At 46.4% G+C, this 17,840-nt stretch overlaps 1 protein-coding gene across 6 annotated transcripts in view; it reads left to right on the top strand.

Annotated features, from left to right (window-relative positions):
* The first annotated feature begins 11,759 nt into the window (after window positions 1-11,759).
* The window catches only part of MACIR (macrophage immunometabolism regulator), a 49,673-nt gene continuing 43,592 nt past the window's right edge, over window positions 11,760-17,840 (top strand). The window contains exon 1 of one of the 6 annotated variants that reach the window (XM_075602258.1): window positions 11,760-11,927. The gene's annotated coding sequence lies outside the window, so the exon portion shown is untranslated. Of the gene's footprint in view, window positions 11,928-11,951; window positions 12,074-12,129; window positions 12,152-17,840 lie in introns of those variants that run through there. The other 5 variants (XM_075602268.1, XM_075602230.1, XM_075602249.1 and 2 more) reach the window with 5 other exon arrangements.

Below are 17,840 nucleotides of genomic sequence, written 5' to 3'. Positions count from 1 at the left end.
TTGAAGAGTGTCCACCTGGCATGGTGGGCTCCCAGGCGGTGATCTCCCTCAATATATAACAGATTCTTGTGATCCATAAGAATTGTTGTAGGGTTCTCGGCTCCTTCTAGAAGATGTCTCCATTCTTCTAAAGCGAGTTTCATGGCCAGAAGTTCGCGATTTCCAATATAATAAATTACGTTTGGCTGCGGAATTTTTTGGGAGAAAAAGCACAAGGGTGCAACCTGGCCTGAGGGTTTTTCCTCTGAGACAAAACCGCACCAACACTGACATCAGACGCGTCCACCTCGAGGGTAAAGGGGAGCTTAGGATCAGGATGTCCCAGAACCGGGGCAGATATGAACGCTTTTTTTAAGAGATCAAAAGATTCTACCGCAGTGGAATGCCAAGACGAGGGATCTATTCCTTTCTGAGTAAGGGCAGTCAGGGGAGCTACTAACAAAGAAAAATTCTGAATAAACCTGCGATAATAATTGGAAAATCCCAGGAAACGTTGCACAGCCTTAAATGTGGTGGGCTGAGGCCAATCTAAGACCGCTTAGACTTTGGCAGGATCCATCGTGAGGCCAGAGTCCGAAATGATGTATCCTAAGAAAGTGGTCGAAGACTGGTGGAAGTAAAATTTCTCCAGTTTAGCGAAGAAATGGTTTTCACGTAACAGAAGTCGCACTTGTTTGACATGTCCTATATGTTCTTAAAGAGTCTTAGAAAAAATGAGAATATCGTCCAAGTATACTATTACAAAGGAATTGAGTAGATCTCTGAATATTTAATTGACAAAATCCTGGAAGACAGCGGGGGCATTGCAAAGACCGAAAGGCATGACCAAATAATCATAGTGTCCATCCCGGGTATTGAAAGCGGTCTTCCATTCGTTGCCTTGACGGATTCTGATAAGGTTGTATGCACCTCGCAGATCAAATTTGGAGAAGATTTTGGCTCCTTGAAGACGATCGAAAAGTTCGGAAATGAGAGGAAGCAGATAGCGGTTTTTAATCGTGATTTTATTGAGTCCACGAAAATCTATGCATGGCCGTAAGGACCCATCTTTTTCTTGACGAAGAAAAACCCGGCCCCAGCGGGAGAGGTAGATTTGTGAATGAAACCCCTTAACAAATTCTCAGCAATGTATTCTTTCATGGCTTTAGAGAGATGGGGAGAGGAGCTCCCCTAAGTGTGCTCTATTGAGACAAGGTGGAGGTGGTACTGTAAATGAGGACAAATGAACTAAAAGGGACAGAGATAAATAAATAAGTCTTGATGGTGGAGTGGGCCGCGATATATTGTGATGAAGATAACCGGTCATGCAATGGAAATCCACAAAGTGTCCCACCTGTGATGATAATAAACACAACCTCTCCGTGTCTGGACCGAGTACTATATAGATGATATACACTGTTGTTTAACGAAGGTGTGAGAGGGGAGGGGAGGGGGAGGAGGGGGGGGGAGGGGAACGGGGAATAGGAAGGGAGCGAATAATTGGGGGGTTGGGGGGACATTTGGCTTGAGACCGGTATCTGCCTCCTTGTAGTGAGGAGAGTGGAGTCTCTGGTTTCTGGTTACTCACGGGACTTCTGGCGCTGTGCACCTTTACACCCGGCTAACTCACACAGAGTAGGGGCGCCGTTCCGATGTCAACGGACCTTGGCAAAGAGACTCCTCACCCAGTGGGCTTGCTTCAGTTGGAGCATGTTGGAACATGTTCCGGCCCACATTCGGGGTGGGGATAGGTTGAACATGCTCAACAAACAGGAAATGTTTTGGATCTTTACGCTTGATTCTCTGCACCCTAATGGCATCAATATAGATTGGGAGCTTATACATTTTTTACAAACATAAAATATATCTCCCGTCAAATTCTTCCATAATTTGTTTAGGATCCAATATACTCACCAATTAATAGACAATAGTGTGTGGTCCATTGTAGAATTGGATATCGTCATATGTAATTTGTTCACATACAATATTCAACAAATCTTCATCTTATAGATTGTCTCAACATATCTTTTAATACTATGGTATTCACAGATTTACTATAATCATATACATTATTATATGTTTTTTCTGGTTCTCAGCCCTTACATGGTTTATATGGTTTTAGTAAATATTCTCATGTCATATACATTTTCTTTTTGTTTGGATATGATCATCTCTTCCATCGTTCAGTTTACATTTGTGATCTTTGTTACATTCTATTACTATTATAAATTGTTATATAAGTTAATATAATTTAGTTATTATGTTATGCATTGTCTATATTCATACATTTCATGCCTATATACCTGTAGCATCATTATTGGGATATGGGTTATAAAACTATATATTGGTATCTTGTTACACACATGAGGTCTTTCAATACATCACATAAATGTTTTTCTCATGGATCACTATTATATGTGATATGTTGATGTTTCGTGTTACGTGTAGCACGCAACACCCACATATATGTATATGGTTCTTTTACAAGAATACATGCACGTATATTTTATTTTATTACATTTTTATATATGTTGCACAATTGTATGTATAGAATGTTTTTCACATTTCTTTGTAATGCTTTTTTCACATTTCACATTGACATATTTCAAGTATACACATTAGTTTGGTATTATTGTATCTATTTCATTTATTACAGTACATATTTCACATTTTGTATCTTATACACTTGTCTTTCAACATATTCATAATTTTCGATTTTTTGCACACAAAACTCATATGAGTACACATAGGGTTTATTGTAGGTGGTATAGGAATGATTTAACAATTTACATTATGTATGTTTTATTATGTTTTATTATAAGTATTATATACTTTCACTCAAATGTACTCAGGTGCTTTTTATGGTGCAATTCACTTCCACATAGGTGTTGTCTCAGGTCCAACTGTGATTGGCTGTTATATCATTACAGCAATCACCTATTAGAAACACCTGTCTGGGGTGATGCATTATATAAGACATCCTGTTCCCAAACTTTGTCACCCTTTGAGAAAGCGCCCTGTGAGGCGAGAAACGCCTGTGTTGTTTTAATCTTTGGCTCATTATGCCCTAATAAATTATTTTTATCAACCTACATCAGCCTCATCGTTCTGCAGTGCCCAATTTCTCTTTGCAATACTTTCATGGCTTTAGTCTCTGGCATAGACAAGGGATAAGAGGCCCCTCTGGGCAGTGTCGTACCTGGAAGTAATTCGATGGGGCAATCGTAGGGGCGATGAGGAGGAAGAATTTCGGACTTGACGTTGTCAAAGACATCCTTGAAGTCGGAGAATTCCTCCGGCAGCTGTACCCTTTCTTTCTCTTCAGATACGGTGGTTGCACAAACGCTGCTCGAACCCTCCAGACAGTTCAGGATACAGTGAGGGCTCCACTGAATAGGTTCTTTGCTCATCCAGTCAATACGGGGATTATACAGCTGTTGCCAGGGTAGGTCTAAGATTACTGCAATAGAGGGAGTATGAATAGCGTTCAAAGAAATATTCTTCATATGATTATTTAGAGACCTTAACTAAATGACCTGGGTTTTCAAGGAAATGAATGCAGGCTGATGTGGTCTACCATCAATGGCTTCTAAGGCGATGGGGTTCTTCTTGCACACTAAAGGAATCTTGTGGTGCTCTGTGAAATTTTGAACCCCCTGCACCAAAATCAAGAACGGCCAAAGTGGAAACCGAGAATCCCTTACCAGACAAAGAGATGGGTACAAGGATCTTAGTGCGATTAGAAATATTTATAGGGGAAAGAGAAATCGTTCCCAATGAGACTCCCCTGGGCCTTGCGTTTCCCGCCTTGTTGGGGCAAGAGAAAGCGAAATGTCCAGGACCCCCACAATACAGACATAGTCCAGCATCTATGCAGCGTTTCCTCTCAGGGTGCGAGAGTGACGTATCTCCCAATTGCATAGGTTCAGAAGAGTCTGGGACAGGAAATTCAAACTGACCGACCTGATTCGGGTTAATCCTGGAGGTTGGTTAGCGATGAAGTCTTCTCTCGGTCCTTTTCGAGACGGTGATCCTCCTTGATGCAGATCGCAATGAGATCCTCCAGGTCAGTGGGCCGGTCATGAGTAGCCAGTTCATCTTTTACAGTCTCAGACAATCCCTGCCAGAAGGCAGCAGACAAAGATTCTCCGTTCCAATCCGTCTCCGTGGCAATAGTCCTAAAATGCAAAGTGAGCAACAGACTGGTTACCCTGAGAAATAAAGAAGAGAGCAGAAGCTGCGGATACCTTTCGACCTGGTGTATCGAACACCCTGCGGAACTCCGTAGTAAAAGCTCCAATGCTCTGGGTCAGGTCGGATCTTCGCTCCCAGATTGGGGTGGCCCAGGCAGGGGCATCATCAATGAGGAAAGAAATTATATAAGATACCTTGGAGCAGGGAGAAGAAAAACTGGAAGGATTCATCTCAAACTGAATGAAACATTGATTAAGGAAGCCCCGACACTCGTGAGGATTTCCCACGTACCGATTGGGCGTGGGAAGTCGGGGTTCAGACAGATAGGCAGGCATGGGTGGAGTACTAGTGACCGTTGGGATGGGATCCGGGCGAGAACCTTGAAGGTGGAGGGATAAGTTCCTAAAATCCTCTCGGAGGACTCTCAAGTTTTGGTCATTAGATTCCCATTTATCTTCAAGACTGGAAAGGGCGTTGGCGTGCGTGCTCAGGACTCTTCCTACCTCAGCGGGGTCGAAGTTTGTTTGGCCAAGCATACTGTAACACGTAGCTCACCACAAACGAGGCGCGACCGCAGGGCTGAGGTAGGGAATTGTATAGAACGCCAACCACAACCGTGAGGGCACGTCTAGAGTGTAGGATAGTCGTGCAGGCCGGATCAGGGTAAAAGAAGACAGCATTAGTGAGGTACTTGCCGGGTCTTGGAGTAAAGAGCAGCAGATCATTGGGGAACGTAGCCAGAGTCAGGGTTGGAGAGTGTAGAGTAGTCGTGGAGCCAAGCCAGGGTCAGTGCAGGAGAGGTCAGCATCGCCGTGGTTCCAAAGCCAGGGTCAGTGCAGGAGAGAGTAGAGTAGTTGTCCAAAGCCAGGGTCAGTACAGGAGAGTATCACAGGGTAGTATCCAGGCAGGGTCAGACAGCAGGGTTCAGGCAAACCGGAACAAGGCAGTGAGTGCAGCATCACACAAACAGAGGTTATGCTCGGCAATGACTGAGAGCACTGAGAACATATTTATAGGACCTCCCACCAATGGGAGGCAACCAGGAAGCAGGAGAATGGCACTGGATAGGCTGCTGGACCACACAGGTGCATCCTATTACACAGCCAATAGCCAGTGTGTCAGAATGTGTGCGCGCATTCCCACGCAACCCGCGCAACCCGTAGGTGACCCGGTCGCGCGTCGTCATCACGCGCCGCAAAAGCTATGCCAACACGGGGCGGAGACCAGAGGCAGGGCCCGCGGGAAAGGAGGCGGAGCGAGGAGCGCTATTGCGATGCGTAACTGTGACGTCACGGCAGGGGCGGAGACCAGAGGCGGGACCCGCGGAGGCAGAGGTGGAACAGGGGGCGCGACTGCACTGTGTAGTGTAGTGGCACCGAGGAGACCGTGCACCAAGACAGGAGGGACAAGAGCGCGCCCCAGACTCAGGGTCTGAAGGGGACCGCACAGAACCCGAGCGCCGCGCGTGAGTACTGCCACCAGTTTGCCACTCTTGAGTGCCCTGGTATTCCAAAGGCCGGGTGATGGTTAAAGGGTCAGGAGCAGCAGAACGGCGAATCCTCACAGTTCCATAAACAAAAAAAGTTGAAAACCACTGCCCTAATCAATCTAAAGGGTATTCCTCCATTCCGAGTTTTACCCGGTTCCATGTAGCCTATTTTAAAATACTGGAAGACTTTTTAAATTTGACTCTGTTGTCCAACTCTTTAGTCATATTCACCGATAGTAAATGTTACGAGGACATTGCATTGTGGCAAAGCAGTAAGTATACCCCTTTTGCACAGTAGGTGTGTTGTACTGATTTTTGAAGTAAAACTTCTTGGCTCTCACCTACAGTGTTTTGATAGGAAAAATCCCTTGTGTTGTAACGAAAAAGCATGACGATATTGACGTCACACTACAGATTGGTGCGCACCAACACATGCACATACCTCCCAGTTCCAGGCCACACAGAGTTTGTAGGCAGCGCATGCAGAAGAGGAGGTTGCAGGCCGCACCACGCATGCGCAATAACCACCTTTTACCTCCGCATGTGCCAAACTGCCGCCGTCTTCTGCACATGCGCTTAACAGCTGCCATCCCATTCAGATGTGCAGAATGGCTGCCGTCCACTACGCATGCGCCAAACATCTAGGCAGCACATGCGCAGAAGAGGTTGTAAACCCTGTCGCGGTTGTGCCGCGCGCATGAACAGGACACCAGACGTCAGGCGCAACTTCCCTGCTCAGCTGCCTGGACCTCTTCGTATGCCTGCCTCACACCGAACTCTGCTGCACACGTAGGCTCCCTCCCTTCTTAATAATAAGTTCACACACACTAACACACACACACACAGTCACACACACACACAAACATGAGGAATTCACAGTTAGTATAAATATAGACTTGCAAATAGCTAAAACAGGGTGTGTGCCGTGCAGCGCGTTCAAAGTCAAACATTTTTGCGTTTTGTCACTGACATGGCGATACTTTTAAGTAAAAATCAAAACACAATCACAAATACAATATCTGTGACAAAACAGTGACAAAAGACAAAGAAGTTTCACTTAAAATGCGCGTGCTCGGCACACACACACATTAATTTTTTTATGGTGATGTCTCAATTATAGATTACCAGGAAAATGTCACTGTCTAAATTCGATCTGAACTTTGTTGAACTTGATTTGTCAAAGCAGAGAACCATGATACCAAGGCCGTGCTTATAGTGCTGGCGACGGCGACTGATGATGTCACCCGTCGCAGTCGCCACCAGCGAAAGTTATAATTTGATTTTTTGTAGCAGGAGAGCGGGGCACCTACCAAATCGTGAGGGTCGCTCTATGCTGAAGCACGTTAGTTCACCTAAGATGGCGACTACTCAGCAAGGGAGTAAATGGCGTGGACTAAGTGATCTAAAATGGTGGTTCCCGCCAAGTCTGGATGGCGCACGTGCTGCGTGCAACCAGGCTGCGAGAAAATTGTTTGCAAAACTCTGTTCGGGTATGGCGCGAAAGTCAGAGCTCCACCCCCGGGATGTGAGTGGCTCAGAACAGAGCCAGAGTCAACCCATAATGCTGTGTGCCCCTCCTCTAATCTCCACCAGAGGGAAGGGGCACAATGAGAGCCAATCCCATAGCTCTAAACAAGCTGAAGGAGGAGCCGGATGTGAGCTTCCGCACCCTCAGTCCTTCAGAGCTGGCGAGCAAGAAGGAGCCAATTGTCGAGACCTTGTATACACAACTGCCCGAGCTAAAGAAGATATGGCTGCATGTCGGCTAACCACCTACCAACTTCCAGGAGACTTCCTGGTGGTGGAAGTAGGCGGCCAAGAATTCTTAAGGTGTTTGTGCCTGCAGTGCAGATTACCTGGGGATGAGCCGAGTATTACGGCGTGGTGCCTGCAATGTGGAATATTCTACTTATGGCCGGTAGAACCGTTTCCCCCAGTTGTTGCCCAGCCGGACGGCTCGCAAGCGACACTAATAGAAGTGGGCAGCCTCGAGGCTATGACCAACACGGGCCCGTGTGTCCTACCTGGTGTTCCAGGGGGTCCGTGTACCCCGGTTCCAGATCCGGTTCCAGAGGCGGAACCCATGATGGCAGAACCCAAGAAGGATAAGGTGACTGCCCAGGGAGAATGGGGATTGCTACCGCTGGTGGTACCGGAGCAGGACCACTTCGTGCCAATTGACGCCAGTGGATGCGAAGGGCCCCAATGTCGCTCCCCTGCGGAGGTGTCCCTGCTCATTCGTTGGACGATGACCATGACAGCCTGTCATCTGTGGTGATGCGCCAACAGGCTGACCACTCCAACAGTGCTGCAAAAAGACGTTCACGTACCTGTGATGTGGAGTGGGTGAGCCCAGATGTCCCACGACAGCAGGTGCTGGTGCGGCCTGAGTCTCGTAGAAGCCCCACGGCCGTGGAGGCTCCCAGTGTCGTTGAGGAGGTACCTGCGGCTGCTCCAGAGGACCGGACAACCATCGCGAGCCAGCGGAGCGGTGAGAGTCCATCCCCTTACTCCCGACAGGCTGCTGCGCAGGAGTCCGGAGACGAGGCCCAGCCTGGCGCCTACTTCAGAGTGAAGGACCACGCCAAGCTTCCGGTGCCACGCCCTGCGGATGACGTACTTCCGGTGCGGGACCTGTACCGGGAGTCCACGATGTCCCATGATGATGACGTCACTTCCCTGTCAAGCGCCGGAGCGGACCGGGACTGTGCTACGACCGCTCCGGTGAGTACCATTCCTTCTAAAGAAGATATGGCGAAATATGAAGGCTGTTGCGGGCCAAGGAAAACGGAGGTCTGTAGACCCGGACATTAAGAAAACCCCCACTGGTCGAGGCATAGTCTGACTTTAGGACTTTGTCCAGGACTCTGCTATTTCCCAAACTCCACTTCCTAGTGCCCTTGCCACTGCCACGGCCACTGCTCCATCCAGTCCGGGGTCCCATCCTTGTCACTGGGGATCTAAGGGTAAAACACCAAAAGCCTCCACACCATCCACGGACTGGCGGAATTGGGTGACATCTGACGAGGGGTCTGAGGGGGAAGTGCCTGTGTCTAGCAAAGTGCCTGTGATGAATCCCATTGTGTTTAAAACCATATTCAGGGGTAGACCTAAACGTTTATTGTGTGGTGTGTCGGGTACATCAGGGGTATCTTCCAGAGCAGATACCGAAAAATCTGTATCTTCACCAGGGTCCACAGATGATAGTAGGAAATGGTGGGCCCCATTATTTATGGGGTATTCAGTAGCTATGGACCATACCCGGTTTGTGTTAATAGATTGAGAGACAGTAGATCACTGGTGGGATGAAGGCACCTACTCTACTGAGGAGGCTGCTGAAGAACTCCGTAGGAGATTAAGGGAGATCAAGCAAGGGATTGTGATACCTAAAGGGCCTTCTATCCTTTATGAAGAAATTGCTCCAGTGGAACCTTTATACTGGGTACTACCAGGCAAGGCCCATGGCAAGACACAAACTAAGTTAAGCAGGGCAGACAGAGCCATAGTGGCAAGGTACTGAAGGGTGTATGCCTGGAGGGGACGTGCAGGCAGTGTACTGCTTAGAGGTGCATATAGAAAAAAACAAAGGGCTGGGAGCCCGAAAGATGTTAGCGTACCTCTACAGCGTCATGTGAACCCTGTTTGTCTTGTTCCTCAATAAAGAAGCTTATTTTTATTGCACCTAATCCAGCTACCGTCACATCTTTTTGCGATATGCACCTCTATGCAGTGCACTGCCTGCACGTCCCCTCCAGGGATACACCCTTCAGTATCTATCTTGCAGCTGCACGCTAAAAACAGGACTTCTGGCAACATTGCCAAGTGTGAGTACGCTTTATTATTTTTCTTCCATGGATGTTATCTAGTCTAGCTCCAGGGGAGTGTTATCATGCTTGGGATTACTAGCTGGGGTCCCACTGTTCCTTTATTTTGAGCAGTGTGGCCAACCTATATTGTATTTCCCTATACCTCCCCATTATAGGAGTATTATTTGACTACATCTGCTAGCAAGTCATTATTGGATTATTGTGTGTGTTGATGAGGAAAGCGATATGAATTATTGGATTTATCACTGGACTAAGTGATACATGCATTTTCTCTGAGCACAGATACAGAGCTCGTCTCTAATATTGCCCCATAGTGGCAAGGTATAGGTTATCTCATGGCTATGAGTGTCTTTACGTGCCAGAGTCCATTATGTTAGAAATTGAGGAGCAAAGAGAGACCTGGCTCCGAGATGCAGTAATAGATTACCTGAGCTCTAAGAATAGTAGTTCAGCTTTCCATACTGAAGAAAGAATATGCTACCTCGTGAGGGTCTGGAGTGTAGGGAGGAACTTTTTCATGCACAAAGTTGTATATCGTCCAGAAAATTGCCCTTCTCAGTCTTATTTTGTTAAGGTAATTGATCATAATGGTTGGGAATTAAGAAAACCTGATCCCAGATATTATTACTGAGTGAAGGATTCTCCATGTTGGGAGTATTCCTATTATTTGTTAGCATCATCCCAAAGTGAATGGGTGTGTGAGCTGAGGGTACTATGACAACGTTATTATTTGTGCATCATTTATGTCATTTTGTATTCTGTACAGGTTATTCACCTACAGGATGGCCAAGCAAATTAGGGGACCATTGGAATCCACCAGAGGGATAGTGTAGCCCTGGTAAGGGCAGGTTTTGCCAGGAGTGCATGGGTTTTCCCCACGCCTCTGCAGCTCAGTGAGTCACAGAGAAGGTAGTGTAATCAGGCCTGGTGTCCAATCGGGGGCAAGGGGCTGGTTCCTGCTGGATCTGTACTTAAGGGGTTGTACTTCCTCAATTTAAGGAGTCTGCCTCTACCTTGAGAGGCATAGTCTACCCGTGATCAGTTGTGCAGGGCGCTACCTACTGTGTGCCCTCCCTTAGGGGAGCGGAGGGAAACTGTTCCCCTTACTCTACCAGAGAGTAAGGGAAGAGCTAGGACTGCTCCTGGTGCCCGCTGGCTGGGAGTGTAGGTCCAGGGACATCCTAAGGGTGCAGGCCCTATATGCTGCTGACTGCTGTGCCGTGTGTATACAGAATAAAGTGTTCCTGTTTAATATACTTCTTGTCTGAGACTGAAATCTATCAGGAAAAAGGAGAAAGAGACTCTCCTGCTGGAATATCTCCCCTTATCCTGGGGGCTGCAAGAGATGGAGGCGCTGTCACTGTGAGTACGAGTCAGTTTATACCCCAGAAGCCTGTCCCGACATTCCCTACAATCATGCGCGAGACTCAGGGCTACTGTTTATCAGCAGCTATGCACCACACCACTCCAAGTAACCAGTATAGTTTTCCCTGTAATAGACTCTATTTGCGATTGGGGGGGGGGGGAGGGGAGAGAAACAGGGTTACACTGATTACCAAATAAAATGTTGACAAGGCAACCAACTGCATTTGCACTAGAGAAATGAAAATACATAAGGCCACAGAGAATAACATATGCCCGATTGTCACAGAAGTAGCAGATGAGTATTACTTTTATACCTGACTACCAGCTTCTTTGGGGAGCTGTACCCTAACATTTAAGAGGTTTTTTTGTTTTGTTTTGTTTTTATAGAATACCTTCTGGGGACTCAGTGTAGTAATATTTGATATACACAAAAATAATTACCCAACTTTTCCAAAATATATTTAAAAAACAGAAGTCTTTTACACATTTACAGTAAGACTCACAGGGGGTCATTATTTCTAGAGAAGACTCTCCACATTTTTTAGCATCTATCTGACTTCATTAAAATCTTGCTGTTTACAATCAGGATGTTTCTACCAACATGTCCGGAAAATCCCAACATCTCACGAATTTGTGTCATTTAACGCTACTAGCTGCCAAATCCAGTATTTTAATGTTCAGACTAACTGCATATTTCCCTAATGTGAACTGAAAACTAGTGCAATGAATATGTGGTAAAAGCAGGAGCTGGCTGACAATCCCCTTGGTAGCATTGGCCCAGATGATGAAGTCGTGTGAGCATCTGTGACACCGGCTCCAGTGCGGGGCGCCTGCCAAGTGCGGAGAAGAGGTGGGCGGCTCCCTCTTCCCCTCACTCCTCCTCTTCCCCGCACTCCTCCTCTTCCCTCCACTCCTCCTCCTCTTCCCTCCACTCCTCCTCCTCTTCCCCCCACTCGCGATGTGTGTGTGTCCCCGGCTCGCCCTCGGATGCTGCTTTGCTCTCCCCCTGCCTGTGCCGCTCGGTCCTTGCCATTTCCCTGCAGCAGGAAGAGGCGGCGCCGGCGGCTCTTAAGGTACAGCAACCAGAAAAGAGAGGGCACCCCCCCATGACAATCCTCTCCCTCATTTGTTTCAGTGATATCCGGGAGGGTGAGGATCGGGGGTTTGTTTAATCCTACTGATAACTGAGAGAGGGAGCGGCTCCTGTGTGATGTGTGGGGTGAGGTATTGATTCTATTGTGTGTGGGAACAAGTGCTGCATGTACACACGTATAATATACGGGCAGTATATATCAGTGTGAGTATGTATGTGTATATAAAAATTATTTTAGGTACAGCATATAAGCGTTTTTGAAATGTTAATATCTATATATGTTTTTGTTTTTTTACACATGAGCTGGCTATTATATTTGAGGGTGCCCTGTGGATCTAGCCTTTGCTGCTAAGTCTCAGCTGGGAGATGGAGGCTGAGCCCCTGGTAGAAGACAAGGCAGAGGGCACAGAAGTCGCTGTCACTAGATTATTCCCCATGCAGGGATCTGGATTCATTTTGTGCATTGCCTGCATGGGGCTGTGTCTCTGCCAGCCACAACACTATTTATTATTATTATTATTATTATTATTATTATTATTATTATTACTACTCAGGGACCTGAAGGGCAGTAGGGTGATCTCCTGCTCTCTGGTCGCAAGTAATCGAGGGAAGAAACAAATGAATGGAAAGGCAAAGCTGACGTGCAGTGGGTCCTTAGATCCCTTGGCTGGGGCGCGGCTGCGTGGGAGCAGTGCAAGAAAATAGACATGTTAATAATACCGTATGATGCCTGCTTTTCTCTGGCCTTAAACTTTAGTGTAATCATTTCAGTGCAGTTATATATAATGATTTTGGAAAGGTTAGTTGATTGAGAATATGCAATTATGCAGAGTAAAAAAGCAGGGGTTGGATATTGTAATTTTGACATAAAGGAGGCAATGTCATTATATAATACAGTAGTTTGCCAATCCCTGTGTTATATAAAGTGTCACACTTGTGGGTGTTGTGTTTTTGCAGCCTTGGCTGTTGCCAGTTGACTTTGAGCCATGATTACAGACACCATGATGCTGCAGAAAGTTATATCTGCCTGATGTTATCTGCTCAACCTTTCTCCATAGTGAGCATGGGCCTGATGGAGATCTAATTTTGCTTTTAATGTTCAAGAACCTTTTATATACTGACCCTTTGTATTTCCAACATCATTGTAATAAAGACTCCTTCATTGCAAAATGATACGTAAAAGCTTATTGGGGAAACTCGCATAATGCGTTTCCCGTGAAATCTTTACATACCAAAACATTACATTTCACAATTTTCAGCACCTTGCAAAATTTATTTCTGCTTTGTCATTTACAGTGTGCAGGACTGGTGGCCTTTTGTATGACGCATTGAAAAAAAATAGGTGACGAGGGCATTGAGTGTGGTTGTAAATCAAGATAGATAATAGGTATACCATGTCATAGTTCTTGACAGTCTGTGAGGAGTTTGGTTAAATATATACTTGTGCTGTTAGCTGGCCCATTTAATCATGTATCTTCCTCTCCACTTTTATATTGTTTACCATAAATATCTATTTCAAACTTTTATCTAGGTGCTTTTCTTCACTTTTTTTTTTTCATTTTGAAAGCGCACTGTTTTAAGAACATTGCAGTACACCTTTTTATGTGTACACAAACAAAAAATATAGAAAGACTTATTGACATATGATTTTTTTTAATGAAGGGTCAGAAAATGCTTGTAGAAAAGGGATTCACTTGACTTTTTTCTTTTTTTTTTTTGCATTTCTTTGCGAAACCAGAAATGACAGGAGATTTCCAGATGGACTTTCACTAAAATGTGTTCAGTTGTTTCATGATTGGGCTGCCCTTTTATGGGACAACTGAAGGGGTGGCCCTTGTATACTCCCTAGAGCCACAAATGGCCCTTTACTAAGGTCACTAATCAGAGATCAGACATTCAGTAACAGTATTAAATGCCATGTTATAAAATGTCACATGTTGGATCCCTTAGAACCATACACACATTAAGACTTGTAAACATATTCACTTAAAACACTATCTTAGCTTTTCACTCTAATGCAGTTAGTAAATAAACTTTTGCAAAAGAGATCCAGAAGCATACTTGCATATTGTAAGTACACTATGCTATTCTTTATACGATTTGTCAAAAATACTTGTTTTTTTTGAGAATTATTTTTGGTAGAAAGGAGGAAGCGGGGGGTAGGGGGGGAACTGCTAAAAATAGAAACTCAGAAAAGGGTCTAACAGCAGGAAAGGGTCAATGTGAGCAAAGCTGAATGAAAGCGTGTAGGATGACCTCAACAGCAGCTGAGAAAAAGGCAAATTCTGTTTATTGAACATATTCTCATAAGAATATCCCATCAGCCAGTGTAAAAGCTGCTTCCTTTTGTAGACTGTTTTGATATCAACTCATTACTTGTGAATTACATTGGCAGATGTGTCATTTAACCATGTTTTTATTCATATGTTTTTTATTTAATGTATTCATGAACAAAAATAGTAGGACATTTCTAATCATGACACAATGTCAAGAATAGCAACATATAGCAGGGTGTTTATTCATTGATTAACATATTGGTGTGTTCTGAAAGCCCTTCACAGACAAGCTTGCACAATACCAATATCCCATTACTATGAATGCCCTTCAGCTTTAGTGTAGTAGTTGTATTTGCTCGTCAGCTAAAAATAGTCTTCTGTGTCAGTATACTGATATGCTGTGGTGAGCACACAGATGCTTATGTTTCTCTTCAGGGCTTGTAAGGGGGTTACCAAAGGCTGTGTGATTAGACTGGGTTGCCTGAGATTTTTCAAAGTCTGGCTGGTCCATCATTCCTTTTAAAAAAAAAAAAAAATCCATAGACAGGCTAGTTGTTCAGCACAATACATACCGTAGCAAGTTAAATTAGTGAGAATTTGGGGTAAATTCATTGTGTAAGGAAAAATAGAGAAGTTGCGCCAAAAGAGAGATCCTACTGTTCAATACGTAACTTCAGTCCTTTACACAATGCAGTTCCGCTGCCCGAGTCTCTCAGAGGTGATTCACCAACCTCTGTATAGGTGTGCAGGAGAAAAAGGGGAAGGATCCTCGGGCGCGTTGTTCTGCTTGTGGCTCCAGGGCATATAAAACTTAGAAAATAGAAGAGAGAGGGGGACCACAATGAGGAAAAATTCAATAAATATATATATCTCACTTCTTCATTCAGGGGGGTAAATAGTGAACATTCAATATGGGAGGAGACACACTCACATCAGGTGTCTAATCTTGATCAAATGACTACTCCTCCTGGAGGGGGGGATGGGTTGAGGGTGAGGGGAAGCCTCCTGATGATTCCTCAGAAAAACAGGGAAAAGGGAAAAATAGTGTAATAAAATTTATTAACATACAAAATAATAGAGATTAAAAACTCACAAGCGGCCAAATAATATTGGCATAGGGAGGAGATAGAGCCAGACTCCACAGAGCGTCCCTTTCAGAGATGGGTTGTCTTGTGTTTTCTGGTTTCCAGCTGGCAGAGTCTTCCAGTCCGTGCGTGGAGTTCAGCAAGCGGCAGAGAAGGTGTCCATGCGCCCGTGCACGAGCTGGGTGTTTCTCCGTCTGCCTTCCTCTCCGCACACACCTTGCACAGCCCCCGTTCCGTTGACGTCACTGAGGAAGCTAATGCGAAACGCGTCTGACGGTTTTTGGTCATCACAGGCCACCGTAGTGAGGAGGTTGACTTTCCAGTTTTTTTGCCAGCATCTCGCCGGATGCGCATGTGCAACGGAACGGGGGCTGTGCAAGGTGTGTGCGGAGAGGAAGGCAGACGGAGAAACACCCAGCTCATGCACGGGCGCATGGACACCTTCTCTGCCACTTGCTGAACTCCACGCACGGACTGGAAGACTCTGCCAGCTGGAAACCAATCTGATTTGGACCTCTGGCGAACAGGACCTCCTACAGTTCTATGACAACTTCAATACTTTCCACCCGACCATCAACCTCAAACTCACCCATTCCCCGGATGAAGTACATTTCCTAGACACCACCATTACTATAAAGAACAACCAACTACAGACCTCTGTATACCGCAAACCTACAGACAGAGCCAGCTATTTGAGGGACAACAGTTTCCACCCGACACACACCAAACATGCAACCATCTACAGTCAAGCCATACGATACAACCGGATATGCTCCGACACAGCAGACAGAGACCAGCGGATTAAAGCCTTGCGATCAGACTTTATAAACCGTGGATATAACCACAGAATTGTAGACCAGCAAATTCACAAAGCCACCAGAATACCAAGAAGTGATCTCCTTGAATACAAACAGAAGGAGACAAGCGACAGGGTACCTTTGGTGGTCACATATAACCCACACCTAGGAGCCCTACGCAAGATCGCCAGGAAACTACAACCCATCCTCCAGGAAGATACAAGACTGCAACAGGTCTTCCCTGAAGCACCCTTATTATCATACAGACAACCCCATAATCTCAAGAATATTATGGTGAGGAGTAAAGTATTAAGCAGTACAACTGAATGCGGGACAAAACCATGCCAGGACCCAAGATGCAAAACCTGCGCAATGCTCTACACAGCGGACACAATACAAATACCACACAGGAATCGGGAATACAAAATCGGAGGAAGGTTCACCTGTTCTTCCAGCAATGTCGTGTACCTCATCATGTGCATGAAATGCCCAGGGGGCTGCTACTACATAGGTGAGACAGGGCAGGGGCTGAACAAGAGAATGAACCTGCATCGCCACAGCATCACACGCGCTACAAGAGACAGTCCTGTTGGCGAACATTTCTCTGACTCTGGCCATAAGATGAACGATCTGAGGGTTGCCATACTCAAAGGTAATCTTAAAACCCCGAAAGAGAGACGGTTGCATGAATACAAATTTATGCAACTGTTCGGGACACTTAGCAGTGGCCTAAACAGAGATCGAAATTTTATGAGTCATTACTGACAGTAGTGAACTCTCTTCCCATGAGCGCTATAGGCCATGTCTGTACATACTGTGCTATATGTATGCACACACAGCTGTCTCTCACACATACTAATACTCCTTGTTTTTCCATCCCTATACACCAATAGGGACCACTAAGTATCCACACACACTTTTAGTTGTGCTACGAACTCTCACATTTCCACACCCACCCACACCATTTATATCCAGTCCCACTCCAACATTTGTGTGATACGTGTGTGTTTGTGTTATACGCGTGTGTGTGTGATACGCGCGTGTGTGTGATACGCGCGTGTGTGTGATACGCGCGTGTGTGTGATACGCGCGTGTGTGTGATACGCGTGTGTGTGTGTGATACGCGTGTGTGTGTGTGATACGCGCGTGTGTGTGTGTGATGCGCGCGTGTGTGTGACGCGCGCGCGCCTGTGTGCGCCGCGCGCGCGCCTGTGTGCCGCGCGCGCGCCTGTGTGACGCGCGCGCGCCTGTGTGCCGCGCGCGCGCCTGTGTGCCGCGCGCGCGCCTGTGTGCCGCGCGCGCGCCTGTGTGCCGCGCGCGCGCCTGTGTGCCGCGCGCGCGCCTGTGTGCCGCGCGCGCGCCTGTGTGCCGCGTGTGTGATGCGCGCGCGTGATGCGTGTGTGATGCGCGCGCGTGATGCGCGCGCGCGTGATGCGTGTGATGCGCGCGCGCGCGTGTGTGATGTGTGTGTGATGCGCGTGTGTGTTTGTGTGTGATACGCGCGTGTGTGTGTGTGTGTTTGATACGCGCGCATGTGTGTGTGATACGCGCGCGTGTGTGTGTGTGATACGCGCGCGTGTGTGATGCGCGCGTGTGTGTGATACGCGCGCGTGTGATACGCGCGATATACACACGTGTTTGAGTGTGATATACACACGTGTGTGTGTGATATACACACGTGTGTGTGTGTGTGATATACACACGTGTGTGTGTGTGTGATATACACACGTGTGTG

The sequence above is a fragment of the Ascaphus truei genome, chromosome 1 (genome assembly GCF_040206685.1).
Source record: "Ascaphus truei isolate aAscTru1 chromosome 1, aAscTru1.hap1, whole genome shotgun sequence".
In the NCBI taxonomy this organism is placed as follows: domain Eukaryota; kingdom Metazoa; phylum Chordata; class Amphibia; order Anura; family Ascaphidae; genus Ascaphus; species Ascaphus truei.
This window is presented reverse-complemented; position numbering and strand designations above follow the sequence as displayed.